This window comes from Lissotriton vulgaris, chromosome 4_1, assembly GCF_964263255.1.
Source record: "Lissotriton vulgaris chromosome 4_1, aLisVul1.2, whole genome shotgun sequence".
NCBI classification, from domain to species: Eukaryota; Metazoa; Chordata; class Amphibia; order Caudata; family Salamandridae; genus Lissotriton; species Lissotriton vulgaris.
The window spans coordinates 562,274,417-562,289,628 of NC_141691.1; positions in this window are offsets into that span (position 1 = coordinate 562,274,417).

The window sequence follows — 15,212 nt, forward strand, 5'->3', positions numbered from 1 at the left end:
TAGCTCGAATATCTCCAAAAGCTAACACCTGCCCCTGAGCAGTTCTTAGCCATGTTATCCAATGGCAGGTGGATAACATGGCTAAGAGCATTAGCTCGGTAATGCATGAATATCGCTGACTTTGCGGCGATATTCATGCATTTCGGCCGATTTTTATCGCTTAGGAGATAAACCTTGATAATAGCAAGGTTCCTAAGCGATAAAAATCGCCGCAGCTCGGCGATAAAAATATCCCCGCTAAACCAACATAGCGATAATTATCGCTAGTTGTTGGTAATATGCCCCAAGAAGCTGAGAGTTGTGAAGTTGAAGAAATCAGAGAACCAGACTCTGAAGAATACATTGACGACTGAAGAAATTGCTGAAAAGACCAGTGGAGAGCTTGAACTTGAAAGACCAGAATGAAGTAAGAAAAATCCAAAGAATCTATTGCAGAAATCCCAGATAAAGACCAGACAGAAATAGAGAAGAGTTAATTGGAGAAAACTCAGATCAAATTCAGGTGCAAGAAGAAGGGAAGTCTATTGCCCAAGGTTCAAACCAAACTCAGTTAAAGAAAGAGGAAGAATCAGCTGAAGGACATTTAGATCAGAGGCAGTCAGAAAAAGAAAAGAGGAGATTAGAAAGTCAGGAAAAAAACCAACAACAGAAAAAGAAGAAGTAGGAAATTCAGAACGAACCAAGCAAAGAAAAAGAGAAAATAAGAGGACATATGAAATAGGTGAAGACGGTTTAAGGCAGTACAGACAAAAAGAGTTAGAAAGGGAGATCACTGGACAAGTGGAGTGAAAAGACTGAGATACATCCTAAGAATACAAACAGGGAAAGAACTAGAGCAAGTAAACAAGATATCAAGTTAGGCTGAGCAAGAACAAACAAGAAGAAGATCATTAAGATTGTCAAAAGAGCAAGGATACTGAATAGAAAATATAAGGCTCCCGAGTGGACCTACATTAAATTGGAAGATTTTGAATATCTTGATCTAACAGATGAACCAGAGAATAACAAATTTAAAGGATCTGATGAAAGGAATCTGAGACCACCTTAAAGAAAACACTTTTCTACAAAGAGTGGATTTATAGAGAAAGTATCAAAAGGAGAAAAGATCAGGAAGATAAAGGACTGACCGGAAGCTGAAAGCTTTGGAAGTGTGGGATCACACAAAGTTTTGACATATTTTGTTTTTAGAATGAAAATAAATTCAGAATTAATTTTAGGACTTAAAAATGGAAGAACTAAAAGTGACTGAACATCCAAAATCCAACTTAAAACAGCGATGTCTTAAATGTTGTCTATGTAGTATTACAATATTAATATTGATGTGGTTGTTATTAACACTTGTGATACCTGCCTTAATGGTAACTAATAATCGGAATGACACAAATGTAAGTGTCAGTGTAAGTGTGGTTACTAAGAGAACTACTACTACTGGATTAACACAAGTTTATAAAAGCATGTATTATCATGATAAATCAATGTATTCACTAAACTTCTTTCTCGTTATGTGGAATCAATGGATGTGAGTGATTGTTATTTTTTGCAAGAAACTACCTACGTCTGTCTTTGAGGGTATGACCTATCACCATCTTCCATTAAATTATGGTGTGTCTTGCAGTGTGGTAACTAGTTTGTTTTATGTTTCTGGTGAGTTGCACTATTTCTATAGTATCGTGGATGTAGTCTTTTCAGAAATTCATATTAGAAGAAATATGAATCCAGTACTTAGTGCTAGAAATGCAGAGTTTATGGGAGAATTCTTTCTAACTACGAATCCCATAGCCTTAACGCATGCACATAGAAACAATCTAACATGCCTTTTGTGTGATGAAGAAAAGGATTTTCTAAATTTAGTAGAAGAAAGAAGGCAGGATTTCCAAAAGAAAGCGGCTGAGCAAAGGTCCCTTATACCTCCATTGGTTTCTTTAGATGGGGATTATAAAAAAGACGAGGCTCATGCTGCAGTGTCCCTGGACTTGTTGAAACTGGGAAAATTCTGTCTACATAGATTAAAGATAGAATCCAATAATATATTCATTGGTACTAGCGAATGTTAACATACCTTCCTAATAATGGGGGGATGGGGACTAAAAGAAGGAACTGATCCTGTATTTCTGGGAATCTATTATGTGTGCAGTAAAAATGCCTATTATAGATTACCTGCATGATGGTATGGTGGTTATTACTTAGCCATTGTACTTCCAAAGTTATATCACATTACTTATAACAATGAAATGAATGATATAAGTAAAGGACTAACAAGAAATAGAAGGGCAAGTTTTTCCTAAATTATAGGATATATATTGCATTGATACTGTCAGTTGGAGTTACACTAAATTCTAATAAAATACGTCAATTGTTCACTGTAGTTGATCGGTTATCAACCGATACTGCCGGAGGATTCTTAATGGTCAATACTAAAATGGTTGCAATCAGATCTATGGTTTTGCAAAATAGACTTGCCCTTGATATTCTTTTGACAAAGGAGGGTGGAGTCTGTGGCATGTTGATAGGTCAACATTGCTGCACATATATCCCGGATAAAAGTAAAGGTATTGAGGGATATATCAAGAATATTACGAAGATTCATAATGATTTGACCCAACTGGAGGTTGGCGGTGCATGGTAACATTTTAGGAAAAGTCTTTTAAAAATAGATAACCGTTTTTCAACTTGTGGAAGTAGTTTATTAGGAAAGATATTAATTCCTATGATTTCAATAGCACTAGTGATATTAATGATAGTAATGACCTATAAATTTCATAAGGGAAAAATGAGACCAGTTATTTAAATAAAGAACAAAAGAATGGGAAGAAAGAGAAAATGGAAGGATGTAGAATTAGTGCAAATGAAAGATAATTTGTATGGTAAAATGAAAGAAACAAACATAAAGGAGAAGAATAAAAAACGTGTCAAAACTAACGTAGACACTACGATTTAACGTTACACTTTTGGTAATGATGGTTATTTTATGATGGCTCTAAAATGCCATCAGAGGGGGGATTGATGGAGCAATGATTCAAAGAATAGAAACTTGCTCGAATCAACCTTTCCTTAACAAGCTACTAAAAATAGAAGTAGAAAACAAAACAAAATTAACATACACATGAAATTCATACATGGGGAAAAAAGCTTTCTGCTTGCTCAAATAACAAAGAATAATTTGCTGCAAACTGAAATCCAGCTTGAAACCGAAAATCGTCTTGCGCATGTTCGAACTAATACAGCGGAATAACCATGTGATTAACCAATGTGAGAGGGAAACTCTCACGCATGCGCAAAGAGTCACTATCTGTGAGTTTTGAGGTATCGTGTGCCTAGCATATGCTTGGCTGGATTTAAAAAGAGTTGTCGCTGCTAATGCTTTTGTTTAACAAAGAAGAAAAGAACATGGGATAGAGTAGAATAGGGTGGTGAACAGTGATAATAACATATTTGAGAAAATAACATCTGTTTATGATACCTTTATTAATAGTGTGCGTTTGGGCCTGATGTGCTAAGCCAAAAGAAAAGATGGGTGTTGAGATGTAACACAAGTTGAGTTTGCGCACTGAAAGTTTTAGAGTGACCTGGTGACCGTATCATTGACTGGCTGCCAAGAACCAAAGACGAGATACCTGGGAAAGTTTCTTAACTGAAGAAATATATCAATTTGTATCTAATAATGTGTGTGAAAGGACGTTTTTCTGAAATATGAATACACTAAATGGATTTAGACAAAGAATTAGTTAAGAAACCTAGAATGACAGCATAATGTGATGACAACTCCCCTGCCTTTGCCCAATCGCAGACCAGGATTCACGAACACTTGCAACTTTTGAGGGGGGACATGCAGAATTAAAGGGTATAATTTGAGTGACTTAAGATAAAGGTTGTCTTCTTGCTTGAATTAGAGATTGATGCAGATGTCGATGCTGATTGAGGAGGGGGTGAGAGCTGCTGCTGCTGGAGAAGAACAGACTGGGAAGATTCAAAACTGAAAGATAGCCTGAATAGATTGAAGAATTGCAGAAGAATATCGAGGAGGGAGAGAGTGTGAGAGAGGGATGCGCTCTGGTGTGTTGGGTTCTAGAGAAGTCTAGTAAGTATAATCCTATCCTGCACTTGTCCTATAGTCTTTGTCTCCTTACTCTTTATCAGGTGACCTCCACCAATCCTTTTGGCCAGGGGTTAGGTTTTCCCATATCACCATTCGGTTATTACATTTCTGTCTTAAATTTGCATAACATTTTACAAATGTATGAGATATTATGTCTTTTGTCTCTCCATCTATCCACTCCAAATGTATTGAATTGTTGAATGGATCTATAAATTGAATGTCTTTGATTAATACGTTTTCTCTCCTATGAAAGTTGATGGAGTTTGCACTATGAATCTGTATAAATGACCGTTCATTCTGACTGAGTTATCAGATAAAATTCATTGAATCTTACTGTGATTATTTTGATTGAAAGTTATAAGTTAAATTGTTAATATCACCATCAACTACTCGACTAATGGGCCATTGACCAAAGGAACAGTGTTGATCTGTGAGGATTAGTTAGGCATTAACTAATCAAAATCAAAGTGAAATAAAACTTGACCCCCAGCGAAACAGTCAGGATATTTGAATGTATCCCTGGTCCCGCTTTGAGTAATTTGTTGATTGTGAAATGTTCATCCTGGCCTTTCACTGGATCAGATGCATATTCAATAGGGAAAGACTCATATCTAATGAAATCGAAAATGGGTGAGAAAGAAATGTAAAAATAATAAATAAGGGAAAGAAATGGCTATATGACGGCGAAAAAAACAGAAGACGAACGAAGATACCTTAATTAGTATGAATATAAGTAGTTAAGGGCAAGAATGAAGGAACTTTATAAAAACATCTTTAAGAACAAATAAGTACAAATTTATTGAAGAATTTAAAATCAATGAGAGAGAACATAGCTATTAATATTCAAAAACAGTAAGGGGAAAGTTGGACAAAGGTTATTACCTCAAAAGAAAATTGTTCTTTTCTACTCTGAACAGAATAAAAAAAATGTAGAAAAATGTGGATCGGTTAATCAGTTCAGTTCAGAAAAACGTTATTTTGGTCGATAAGACCATAAAAGTTTATATACAAGACAATACATTTCATTAAAAAATCAGATAATGAAAGGGAGCCATCCATCCTACACAAAAGCATGCGCATCATCTTAGTATTTCATAAACCAGTCTACAGAAACACATTTCCAGATCTGTTGACCTCATTAAAGTGCATGTTCAAAATATGTACAATTACAAACTAAAGTTACCAAAAGTGCGAAACATGAGGTACAACTTCTCAATTGTGGCTGTAAGAATACAATTGATTTTCGACACCATTAAAGTGCTTTGCCGGGGTTGTAGGATGGAAGGTCCAAAGAGATCATCTCACAAGCCACCTTGGGGTTTAGAGAATACACATACAAGGAAAAGTAAAAACGTAGTACGTCATTAAAATTAGGATTTGAGACATACAAAACTTAAATTTAGATTAAACCATTAATGGATGGGGACATTATTGCATTTTGAAAGGCTTTAAAATGTACGTTAGACCACTAACATATGGGGACATTATGTGCACTTGCGCTTTGATATTTGATTTAAATGAGTCCAACGTCTATGCCACATTGAAATTAAAAATCGGGATACAGCGAATACAATGGGTTTGCAGGTGTCAATTCTCAGGACTCTAAATGCCTCACCACAATGCACAAACCCTAGATTCCAACACAACTGGATAAGTCAACGCTGCTTAACCAGTTTGTATCCAGGGCAAAAAAAGAAAACATGAAGCTCTGACTCTTCCTCACAGTTACAGGCAGGGCACACTCGGAAAGCTGCCTTAGACCATTTACATTAAAAGGCGCAAAGCGGTAGGGTACCATATCTGAACTGGACATAGAGTTTCCCTGCCAGGGTGAGTTGGATATCATCCAGAAAGGGTTCAATAGTGCATTCCTCTTTTATTAGCTGAAATTCGGTAGTCAGGTGTCCTGAGGTTGAACTTCCTTTGATAGCTAAAAGTTTGGTCATATGGTAGATTTTTACTACTTTGGTGCGTGAGATTGCAAAACACGCTTTCTCTCGGTTACTCCAAAGACTAGGCTTTCCCACCCAACAGCATTCATCCTTGATGTATGAAAACTAAGGGATTTTGTCTACATCTGGGAGACCCAGTAACTCTTTTAGTTCTGATCGATTGGCTGCCAATTCCAGCGTCACCCACAGTCCACACAAAGGATTAAGGGTCTGAGACCAATTTCATCCCCAATGGTCAAATTCCTAGGTCCAGTCGTAGGGGGATCAGAGGGGTGCTTACAGGGAGAACCAGGATCCGCCTCATAAATCTATTCTCTACTTTACTCACATTGGTATAGGAACAATGGCCCCATAATTCCGACCTGCACATAGTTTAACCCCTGGCTCGCACCTTACAAATCTCTATTATTAGCCCAGCAAGTTTATCGGAAGAGTAGTCTGAGCTATTTTAAGATTGGCCTTGGCTATTTGTGGCCCCCACTCCATATTTTCTGTCAAGGTGACACCTAAATATTCAAATACCGTCACTCTCTCCAGTATAGTGCCATCCAGACAGGGATTGGAGTGTGATGTCTTGGCTGGGTTGAAGACCATAAACTTGGTCTTCTGGGTGTTAATATATAGCCATCAGTCTTTACAAAAAGTGACAAAAGTATCCAAAACCCTCTGGATGCCCATTGGCGATTTTGACATTAAGAGGGTGTCATCCTCAAACATCATTGCTGGGACCTTTGTAACTGCTAGCTTAGGGGCATCATTGTCTTTTACCTCAGTGAGTTGGGCGACCAATGTGTTGACAAAGAGGCAGAACAGGGTAGGTGCAAGCACTCACTGCTGCCTTTCTCCTCTTTCTACTGGAAAACTCCTTTCCCACACCTTACTTGGGCAAATTTCCTTTCATGCAATCTAATGAGCATGCTTAGCAGAAGACAGGGAATCCCCATGTCCCTAAGTACACCCCATAATTTAGCTCTGGACACCAGATCAAAAGCCGACTTCAGATCCACAAAAATTAAAAAGAGGCTGCCACCCTCCATTCTCACTTTTTTTCAAAATGTAAGTTGGAGTCTATCTATTTGGTCAAAGGTGGAAGTGTTCTTTCTGAATCCAGCTTGATATAGGCTGAGTAGTTTGTGTTGTTCCATTCATCGCTGGAGGCAGTCCAAAAGTATCCATGCAAACAGTTTTTGTGTGACATCGATCAGACTGACTGGTCTATAGTTTGCAGGCCTGAGTGGTGATCCCTTTTTTAAAATGGGGACAATTTCAGCCCCTTCCCAGGTTTCAGGGATCGGCATACCTTTTGTGATAGCATTGAATAGAGCCCATAGGTAGGGACTCCAAATTTTAGGTTCATCCCTGAAGACGTCCCTCGGAAGCTTATCCAGTCCCAGTGCTTTGCCAGAGGGAAGCTTGTTAAATTCATTTAAAACTTCAAGCAGGGTAATCTCAACAACTTCTTCATAGCTGGCTCTTGGTGTAATCAATACTGCATCATCACAAGGGCCGGGTACTTCCTTCGTGGAATATGGAGCCTGGAAGTGTGCTTCCCATGATTCGGAAGCTATGTTTCGTTCAATTGCTAAATTGCCTTGGTCACTGCTCGTGCTTACTCTGGACCAGAATTCTCTTGTGTCTTTGTTGAATAAGGCGGTTTTTAATGCATCTCATCTATTCAATTCCCAGGTCTGTTTTGCTAATCGTGTGGTTTCTTTATACAACCTCCGCATGTGTTTGGTTAATGGTTTGTCTTCGGCTTTAAAGGCTTCTAACAAAGCCTGTTTCATCTTCCGATGGTTGTCGTTAAACCAGGATGGTATGATCCGTGCTTTCGCCTTGGAATGTGTCTTTGGAAATAACATATCAGCCAGTTGAGAAACCAGGCCTGCGTGCAAATCTGCAACTTCGTTGATGGATACTGGGTTGCCCTTCACTGCAGCAGTTGCTCCCATTTCTAATAGGGCGGGAACAATTGCTGTGTATAATGTGGTCAGTTTTTCGAGTGACTGTTTAATTACCCCCCATTTTATTATTCTCCTGTTATTAGTAAGTATTAAATTATTATTAGGGGCGTGCTGCTGGCCAAGGCAATTCCAAGGTCCAGCATCTTCAATTCCATGGACAGAGCGTTGGGATCACTATAACGAAGCTGGTAAACAGTGAAATCAAGAATCCTGTGCCACATCCTGGTCTCCATCAGAATGTAATCCAGAAGAGAGCCTTGGCCTATTCTATTAAATGTTACATTTCCTGGTGTATCTGTGGGTGTGCGACCATTACACGCTCCCAGGGAATGGTTCAATGTGATCGCATTGATCTGGAGTACCAACGGGGACCAGGCCTTGATAGGTGGTATTCGTGGATCGGGGATAAGCCATTGCACATCCTCCTCACTGGAGATAGTATCAGGGAACACAATGTGAAGTACTTGCGCAAACACAAAGTTAAGAAATCAAACTTTTGCAATTTGATATTAAATGAAATGTGGAAACACACCACTTACATACACATTTTTTTTTTATTAATGAAGAATGCTATAAACAAATGCCTTATTATTTGCCATCATTTTTTCTATTCATTGTGACTATATGTAACTGTTATATATGTTGATGTGATTGTGTAACACACATGGCCAATATACAATAAGGAACACACGGAACACATGTATGTGATCAGGATGGAGCCTTGCGGGTAGAGCAGTCGACCTCGAAGATGGGGAACCAGGTTTGATTCTCAGCAACGTCGTTTAACATCCAGTGATTCTGGGTAAATCACGTAATCTCCCTGTGGCCAACAAAAATGAATATGTCCATCTGTAACGAAACTGGTGCTCATGTAAAGCGCTCTGTTACCTGGTATTGTCAGGTCTAGGTCACGCTATATAAAACTTAAAAATATATATATGGGCAAGGGGGCTACTTACTTGTATCGTTTAATTGATCTCGCCACATGGGCCTAAACTGGATCAAATCCTGTATCGAATGCATACACTTAGCAATTGAAAAAAAGGTATGACTGTTCTAATGGAACAATTAGTTACAAGGAAAATCGAAGATATCAACATGGATGAGGTGTCACAAAGACAGCCTTCAGATCCTGTGATTGAATGCCAGTTTTTTAAAATAAAACATCAGTCAACCAAACAAGTGGAAACTAATTTTGGAACAATACTCTAATGCAGGAGGTAAACAGACGCTCAGGGGCATATTTACAATTACTGACGCCTCCCTGCATATCGGCATGGATGCGACGCAGCTCCAGCAATTATCAGGGGGGCCCTATGTGCACAATGCTGCGTCAATCCTTACGCCTGCTTCAAGCAGGAGCAGGGTTTTGACGCAGCATGGGCCCAAAAGTGACTGAGTGAAATCTTGTAGATTTCACTCAGCCACTTTTAGGAGGCGTTCCTGCACTGGAACGCCTCCCCCTGCTATGGTACTCCTCTTCTGGCGCAGGGCTTTACAACGTGACGCATCTGGGAGATGCGTCACGTTGTAAATACCCCGCACCATGGCGTATCTTTTGCGCCGCCGATGCGTCACAAAAGTGATGCAACGGTGGCGTAAAAGCGACGCAAGGGGCTTGTAAATCTGCACCTCAGTATTTTACAGACTGTAAAGTTCGGAAGCATTCAAACTTACAAGAGCACTCCTTAACCAGTTTGCCTACAGCAGCTTGTGGTAGCACTTGCCATCATACCAATGCTCACCATACCAAAATGTGCAATCTAGTAATAAAATTGTAGCATGTGAAAACTTCTGCTCTTCATCTAACACATCTAAAAAGTGTGGTTCTACAGAGAACTACTTCAAATGTCACTGAAATCTCAGAGGAGATTCAAATAAGGTACTCTGGCCTGAAAAGTGAATAAAGGTAGCGCTGTTGTAGTTTAGGTTCACCAATAAGCAATACATTCTGAAAATGTACTAGATCATTTAAAAAACAAATTGCTGCAGTCAAAGCAAATTCAGCGGGAATTCTAAAGAAAGTCTGTCTTTGTTTCCATCCTACACAACACAAGGTATAAACCAAAGAAATAGATGTGACCCTCATAATCAAAGATAGTAACTGTCACAGTAGCTAAAACTGGTTGTGTACTTGGTAGCTGAAGATCAATTTGATTTATCAGAATGGCAAGTCTTATGTAAAGATTGTATCAGAAATAATTGGGTGATAGTGAAATGCTTTTCAGAGGCATTCATATTAATTTAAACATTTCTCCTATTTTTGTGGATAGTTGAATGTGTATGAAAGTAAAATCTTCTAGACTGTACAATCTTTTGAATCAATAGTGAACCTTCTGCCTCAAAGTACAAAACTGCCACAAAGAGAACTGTTGAAAAGGTTGAATGAGAAAGGTGTTTCCTTTTTGTTGGACTTTTAAAAAAAAAATCAAACTTTGGAGTGGATTTTCAGGTTAATGAACCTCTTGTTTTTTTAAGTGAATGGTGCATCAACAAAAGATAATGGATGAATGTACATATATTGTTTAGTAATGACAATAGGGTAATATAGGTTACAAATGCATCTTCATAGTTGCTAAGCCCTATTTAGGGAGGTGCTGGCCAGTCAGAGGCTACTTGACCTCAACCATGGTGGTTGAGGTCTTGCGCCACTGGTGTTTTGGGGTCATTCCTATTATCAACCTGCAAACTGGGTTAAAGACAACACCTTCCCCATTTAACTCTCAGGGTAAAAGCTCACATACTTGTCAGGTATGTGGTGTTGGAGATGCATAAGCTCAGAACTCAACAATCAACCAACAGACATAATACCTTGGATGTCAAACCCAGGGCTTATTTTTAATCAAAGAAAGCACTTTTAATCAGACAAAAGTAATAAATGCTACACATTGCAACCTAAGGCACAATTCAGTGACTCTGGTAACGCTATACATTTATGGCCCGTGAGCCCTCTGTGCACTAAATCCATCCATTGTGATTCACCAAAGGATGGCTCAGCAAGCACTGAAGGTAAAAGCCAGGAAACAGGCACAGATGCAGTCTCTACTGCCCCCCACAATTTGAATGTCCATAGAGTTCAATTCAATTCAAGTTTCTTAGCTATGGTGTTCTAGTAGATGTGAAACATTGTTTAAGCTTCCCTCAGACCGTATCGAGTAGCTGCACCCCCCTCTCAGTGCCTTGAGACCCTCATGGGTGATTAGTGCGCTAATCAAATGATTGATTGATTGATTGATTGATTGATTGATGGATTGATTGATAGCTCCTCCTCTGGCTGGAGCAAACTATCAGAGAGCCAGTGGACCGACCCCCTCAACTTCGCCCAACCTGACACTGCAACCAACCTAGAACAGGCTGTCAAAAACCTATCCTCATGGATTACCAGCATAATCTCACACATCAAATCCACCAATCTCAAGAGCTCCTACAGACAAGCCAGTTGGAGCACTGAGAAACTGAGAACCTCCAAATGTACTGGTAAACAACTCAAAAGGAAATGTCCAGTAAAAAGCCTACAGACTGTGCCTTCTTTAAGAGCACCCTCAACCAATACCACCGACTCCTGAAGGAGATGAAAAAGAGCACCCTTGCAGACTGAATCAAAGCCAGTTCAAACCGCAGCAAAGAACCCTTCAACATTGTCAGAGACTTCTCCAACCCATCAGCCACCGAAAATGTCCTCACCCCTTCCGAGAAACTTTGCGACACCCTGGCAGACTTCTTACATGTCAAGATCTCTACTATTACAAAAACTTCAAACCCCGACTCACCAGCGATGACACCCTCAACCTCCTCGCTTCAACAGACACAAATTCCAACAACATGCTCCTCACCTGGGATCAGCTTATCACCAACAACACCACAGCCATCATGAACTCCATCCACTCAGCAGCTCTCATGCACCCCTGTCCCCACCACATCTTCAACATTGGGGGCAAGCTGACCAGTAACAAGCTTAGCACCATCTTCAATGCATCCATCACCTTGGCTACCTTCCCCGTAGAATGGAAACAAAAAAGACAAACTTCTTCTCAAGAAACCTTTCACCGCCCCCAGCGAACTCAAGAACTATCGTCCCATCTCCCTGTTCACTTTTCTCACTAAAGTCCTTGAAAAGACCCTCAACCCCCAACTCATAGAACACATGGAGAGAAACAACCTTCTGGACACGTCCAATAATGCATTCAGCGCCAACCACAACACCAAAACAGCCCTGATGACTGCCACAGATGGGATCAGAACACTTCTTGACTAGGTAGACACAGCTGCACCGATCCTTCTTGACTTCTCAGAAGCATTCAACACCATTTCCCATCACACACTCTTAAAGAGGCTTCAACACTTTGGATGCCCTCCTGGTAGGTCGCTCCCCCTCCACGCAGCTCCAACTGTGTGCTTATGCTGCTGCTGCCACTGCCGCTGGTAAGTGCCCTCCGTCCTTTTTGCTACTGTGCCACTGTCTCCCCCTCTTGTGCCTCGTTTTATGCCCTCTGTTCCATCCGTTTTTCCTTCGTTTTTTGTGTCTTTCTGCCCTCTGTTCCACCCATTTTTCCCTCGTTTTTTGTGCCTTTCTGCCCTCTGTTCCACCCGTTTTTACCTCATTTTTTGTGCCTTTCTGCCCTCTGTTCCATCCGTTTTTCCTTCGTTTTTTGTGCCTTTCTGCCCTCTGTTCCACCCGTTTTTCCTTCCTTTGTTGTGCCTTTCAGCCCTCTGTTCCACCCATTTTTCCCTCGTTTTTGTGGCTTTCTGCCCTCTGTTCCACCAGTTTTTCCCTCCTTTTTGTGCCTTTCTGCCCTCTGTTCCACCCGTTTTTCCTTCGTTTTTTGTGCCTTTCTGCCTTCTGTTACACTCGTTTCCTCCTCCGTTGTGCCCCCTACCACCCTGCCCCCTGACTGCCCACAGCCCAATTGCTGCTCCTGTCTCCCAGCTGCTCCTCCCTCCCACCTCCCCATATATGCTGGAAGCTGCGCGTTGAGGTGAGCGACCCCTGACCCTCCTGGTAGGTCGCTCCCACTCCACGCAGCCCCAACTGTGTGCTCCTGCTGTCGCTGCCACTGTCGCTGGTAAGTGTCCTCCGTCCTTTTTGCTTCTGTGCCACTGTCTCCCCCTCTTGTGCCTCGTTTTCTGCTCTGTGCCACTCATTTCACCCCCCTTGTGCCCCATTTTTCCTTCTGTACCACTGTTTCCCCCTCTTTGTGCCTCATTTTCTGCTCTGTGGCACTCGTTTCCCCCCCTTGTGCCTCATTTTGCCTTCTGTACCACTGTTTCCCCCTCTTCGTGCCTCGTTTTCTGCTCTGTGCCACTCGTTTCCCTCCCCTTGTGCCCCATTTTGCTTTCTGTACCACTGTTTCCCCAACGCTGTGCCCCCGGCGGCCCTGCCCCTTGCCCACTCGCTGCTCCCGCGTCCCAGCTGATCCTTCCTCCCACCTCCCCATATATGCCGGATGCTGCACAGCCGTGCAGCGGACGCACGCAGCGGGCGTGCAGCTGGCACGCCCGTCTGCGCCCGTCCGCGCCTGGACCGCGCCCAGCACCAAAACCCCTGGACCCCGCGAACGCCACAACACCAGACTCCACTACGACGCCAGTACCCTCCATGCACTCAACGCCAGCCGAAACCACACCTGCTTCCAGGCCGCCCCGAAACGGACTCACGGACCCTTCTCCTGCCGCACCTGCAGCTTCACCTGCGACAGAGCCACCAAACCTCCAAGGACTGGACCCAACCACCTCCGCTGCATACTCCTTATTACCCGCTCCGTACGCAAACACACCGTCGAGCTCTGGGATCTGCTCAACACCTCCGCCCCAGACGTGGCCTTCCTGACTGAAACCTGGTGGAACAACTCCTCTGCGCCCGACATCGCCATAGCCATCCCGGACGTCTACAAGATCACCCACCGGGATAGTGCCAACGGAATCAGAGAAGGAATAGCCATCATCCACAAGTCCACCCTCAAGGTCACCACCCACGAAGACGACACCCTGAACACCGCCGAGCACCTCCACTTCCGGATCCACACCGACCCCAACACCACCCTCAGAGAAACACTCATCTACAGACCCCCCCGGACCCCTGCTCAGTTCAGCGACTCAATCGCCATCCTCGCCAGCACCCACGCACTCGCCTCCACAAACTACATCCTCCTCAGGGACCTGAACTTCCACCTCGAATAAACAACAACGATGCCAACTCCGCCACCCTGATCAACAACCTCGCCAACCTTGGCCTCAGATAACTCGTCACCGCATCCACCCACGCCGCCGGCCACATGCTGGACCCCATCTTCTCCACAGGCACCCACGTCGCCTTTGACCACACCACCGAACTCCACTGGACCGACCACCGTTGCATCCATTTCACCTTCAAGAAACCGACCACGCACCACCGCACCCAACAGCTGCCTCGCCGCTGCTGGAGCAAAGTCACCGAAGACCAGCTGACCACCACCCTCGCCCGGAACCCACCGCCGACCCCACCAACCCAGACGCCGCAGCCTGCAACCTCAGACAGTGGATTGACGACTGCACCGACACCCTCGCCCCGCTCAAGAAACCCTCCAACAGCCACGCCAGCAAGAGAGCAACCTGGTTCACCGACGAGGTCCAGACCTCCAAACGCACATGCCAGAAACTGGAGAAGATATGGCTCCACGAATGCACAATTTGAAGAACCGGAATAACCCACTTACAGGGTCTCGGTGGCGGGGGAAATGCCCAAATCTTCCAAACCCTTCATACGTAGTAAAAGGAGACACAGGAGCCTTCGTCTGCAGGAGGAACCCAGATTTATTCGATAGCCCGGGCTATGGAACAGAATCCCAAGCTAGTCAGAGACAAAACCCAGGAGGCTGCTACTTTACTCTGTAGCATACAAGTCTTTTATACATTTCCCATACCATTCTTTTGGCTGTCAGTCCATTGTCCAATCAGGGCAGTGTTTGTAGTTAATAGCTTGATCAAGGCGATGTTTGTAGTTGGTGACCTGGTCAAGGCTTGGTACACAGAGCATTGTCCACTCTGCTTTGATCAGGGCTCTTTCTTTCAGGTCATTGTTCAATGCCTGATCAAAGCCTGGTCTTTCAAGTCATTTGTTTATTTACCCTGATTGGAGTCCAGCATTCAGACCATTGTCTAGATAAGCTGATCACTGTGTCAAGGATGTTTTATCAGGCTGGGAGCAGGAGAGGAAAAATAAAT